Source organism: Petaurus breviceps, unplaced genomic scaffold (assembly GCF_028583685.1).
Source record: "Petaurus breviceps papuanus isolate PSGF00001 unplaced genomic scaffold, PetGlider_PUasm1.0 99, whole genome shotgun sequence".
Taxonomy (NCBI): domain Eukaryota; kingdom Metazoa; phylum Chordata; class Mammalia; order Diprotodontia; family Petauridae; genus Petaurus; species Petaurus breviceps.
Genome location: NW_027187465.1, coordinates 19398997 through 19403167, shown reverse-complemented (window position 1 = coordinate 19403167; position 4171 = coordinate 19398997).

The window sequence follows — 4171 nt, the reverse complement described above, 5'->3', positions numbered from 1 at the left end:
CACTAAGCAGCTGAGGCTGGGCAGGATGGGACCCGTCTGGCCCCTGTCCCCAAACCAGAGCTCTTCCGTCTGCCTCCCTCTGCCAGGGCTTGTGTGTGCTGGGCCACTTTGGACCCCCGATTCCACAGGACAGGCACTGCTCATTGGTGACAGGGTTTCTGGGTCTGAGTGTTTCTTCTTTCCAAATCTTTCTGTTTTCTGCAGAATCTCAGAGATGGGAGGGGGCCTTTCTGGCCATGTAGTTCAATCCATATCTGAAAGGAATCTCCACTCTAACATCCCCCCAAAGGGATCATTCAGACCCTGCTTGAAGGCCTGCCAGGAGGAGGACCCCCTTTACATTCTAAAGCAGTCCATTATTTCACTTTTAGATAGCTTTTGAGTCTCAGTTTACTTCTCTGTAGCTTGTACCCATTACTCGCTAGAGCCAATCAGAATAAGTCTAAGCCTTCTTCCATGTAACACAGACTTCAAAGTTCCCTGAAGCTCATATTTTCTAGACCAAACACCCCCAATTTTCTTTTAACCTATTCTAGTATGACTTGGGCTCGGAGTTCCAGACCACCCAGGTTGTCCTCTTCTGGCTACTTCCCAGCCAATCAATGTTCTTCTTAAACTGTGGTGCCCAGAACTCAATACCATACTCTAAATTTGGTCTGAGCAGAGTAAATGACAGAATTATCTCATTTGTAAAAGTTTCTTGTTCTTCCTCCTCCTCTTCTCCCTCCTCCTCCTCCTCCATCACCGCCACCACCATCATCACCATCATCACCAGCAGCACCAGCAGCAGCAGCTAGCATTTATATATAGCTAGCATTTACATTTATATTTAAGGTTTGCAAAGCACTTTGCAAATATTATCTCATTTGATTCTTACAACAACCCTGAGAAATAGGTGTTATTATTACCAGCATTTTGCAGATGGGTAAAGGAGATGGGCAGATGTTAAGTGACTTGTTCAAGGTCGCATAGCTGGTAAGTGTTGGATGAACTCGAGTCTTTCTGACTAAAGGCTTTAGCACTGTGCCCTTCAGCTGCCACAACCATTATGCCAAGTCTCTAGTTTCTACAGTACCCTAGAAGGCCAGTGAGGAAGGTAGCAGGATTCTTTTCTTTTCTTTTTTTTTTTTTTTAGAAATTTAATTAATTAATTGATTTACTTTTAGTTTACAACATTTAGTTCCAACCATCCCTTGAGTTCCAAATTTTCTCCCCCTCAGTTACATTTTACATCTGATTCTAGGAACATGATGCATTGTAGAGAGGATGCTTGTTTGGATATGGATGCAGTTGATGACATCCCTTTCAGCTTGGAGATTCTCCAATTTCTAAATGAGGAGTAGGGCAGATTTCAGCTTGATGTAAAAGGGGCAGGGGAAGCCTTCCTAACAAGACTCCCTCCGCCCAAGCAGAATGGGTTGTCTTGGAAGCTAGTGGGTCCCTCCAAATTGAAGCACAGTCTGGGTAACTTCTTGTCAGGGATGTTGGGGTGAGGCTTCTGGGTCAGGACTTGATTGGACTTTGAGATTCTGAACCAATCATGATACTTTGAAGAGGTCACAAAGTAGATAAAGTCACAAAGAGAAAGGTAGAGGACCAGATTGAATAAAGAAGGAAAAAAGGATGAGGATGAGGATTCACTATGTGAGGCATCACTCAATCAGTCTGGGAAGGAAGGAAACAAGCATTTATTAAGTGCCTTCTGTGTACTAAACACTTTACAAATATTATTTCATGTGATTCTCACAGCAACCCTGGGAGGAGAGTTGGAGGCAGACTGAGGAGACTGGGGCCGACAAAAGTTAAATGACATTCCCAGTGTCTCACAGCTAGTGATTGTCTGAATTCAGATTTGAATTCAGGTATTTCTGATTCCAGGTCAAGCACTCTGTTCATTGACCTGCCTAAGTTCTCTCTAAGTTCTAATAACCTCACATATTAGAACCCTGGAAGAAAAAGTGACCATCTCTAGAAACCAGAATCTACAAGGTATATATGAGATGCACTGAGCCTTTTTCTCCAGTTAGAATTATTGCTTCATTCAATAAACCTTAATTAAGCATTTACTGTATGTAGAGCATTGAGCAGGGCATATGGGCAAATGAAGAGTTTAGATAAATCACAGTAGCAGTCCCTGCCCTCATGGAGCTTACAGTCTATTAGTATGTTGGGTTTTAGACAAAACTTCCTAAGGTCTCTGGAAGAAGGATTAGGAGGGAAATTAACTTTCCCAAGGCACAGTTCTGACCATGTCACCCCTCCCCCCCCCCGCCCGTGCTCACATACCTCCAGTGGCTCCCAATTGAGAAAATGTAACAGGAGAAGATATGAAGTCTTCATCTTGGTATTCAAGGTTTGTACATTTAAAAATGAAGATGGAAAGATAGGTTGGAGTTATACTCTTTTCACTGAGGTTTTCTTTGTTCCAGCCGAACCAGGCTACTTTTGGTCTATATGACTGACAAAATAAAGCCCCTTCCCCACCTTCCCTGATCTTCCCCTGCCTTCTTTTACCTCTGTACATTTGTATAACTTGTAAATACCTGTCTAGTCATCATTGTTGCTGTTCAGACTTGTCTGACTCTTTGTGACCCCATGGACCATAACTGCTCATGGGGTTTTCTTAGCAAAGATATGCCATTTCCTTCTCCAGGGGATTCTTTTGTCAGGTAATCAGAGGTTAAGTGGCTTGCCCAGAGTCATGACTAGAAAGTGTCTGAGGCTGGATTTGAACTCAGGTTTTCCTGGCTCCAATTCCAGTGCTCTAACCACTGAGAAACCTCTTGTCCATACCTGAAAGACAGTTATTCCCCATCTCTGCCTATGGAAAACCTTCTTCATGGCCCAGTTCATGTGCCCCCTTCTCCTGATGTTATCTCTCCTAAGTCAGGTTTCTCAGAACACATGGCCTGTCATTCTCCTGCCTTTATCACTTTTTGACACCCCCCCCCACCTAATCACGTACAAACTTTACGTCCCCACTAGACACTAATTCTCTGATGAGAGATGCTGAGATGTTTTTGTTTATGAATTCTCAGTGTTGTGGACTGTTAATTAATATTTTATAGAATTGAATTGAAAGAGATAAACCTCCTTAACAAAGAAAGAACAAGTCATGGAAGGGAAAACTGAGCTTTGAAGCAGAGGTTTAAGGTCCTTAGCAGGTATTTCTAGGGCCCTTTAAGGTTTGCAAAGCCCTTTCTATTCATTTTCCCATTTGGCCCTCACAAACCCTGTGAAGTCGGTGCTCCAATATTTATATTGTACAGATATAGGTAATTATAGTGTGTGTGTGTGTCTGTGTGTAATTCTATACGTTCTACATTCTGTCTGTTCTACAGATGAGGGAACTAGGGCTGAGAGAGGGCATTTGTCTAGGGCCATGTCGCTAGTAGATGTCAGAGGTGAGATCTGAACCTAGGTCTTCTGGACTGTAAGCTGAGCACTCTATTCCTTCGGTCATACTAACTTTCTGCCTTCCCTTACAGTGTTCAGTCCAGGGCTCTGCCCATAGCAGGTGCCAACCTGGTGCCCTGTGCATGGTACATAATAAGGGCTTCATAAATTTTTATTGATAGAATAACATCATGAAATCCATGGCAATTGGATCTAAGCATGAGATAGAAAACTCAAGCTCTTTCCTTGGGTTGACTGGCAAGGTCCAGAGGAGCCAAATTTACAATCGCTGGGAGGTGCCCCTCTGGTTCCAAAGTTACTTTGTGCATTCCACCTATATGAAATGGAGCCTAATTACAAAGAGGAAGGCAGGAACTAGGGTCTAGATAACTCCATGGCTTAGAGGCATTATAGCCTGGTGGTAAGATCATTGGAAAAGTCAGGAGACCAAAATTCTAGTCGTATGACTCTGGGTAACTCACTCCCCACCCTTTCAATCTCATTTTCTTCACCTATAAAAATAAAGGGCTTGGTTTGGTAAGAAACACACTGAGCTGGTCTGGAATTGGTAATTGGAGCATAGAATGTTAAAGCTGGAGGAAATGATGATATATTTCCAGCAATGATATTCTGTTCTAAGGCCCCTCCCTCCCAGCTCTGACATTCCCTGTTCTAAGGTCCCTCCCTTCCAGCCCTGACATTCCCTGTTCTAGGGCCCCTCCCAGCTTTGACATTCCCTGTTCTAAGGCCCCTCTTTGCTCTGATAGTCTCTTTT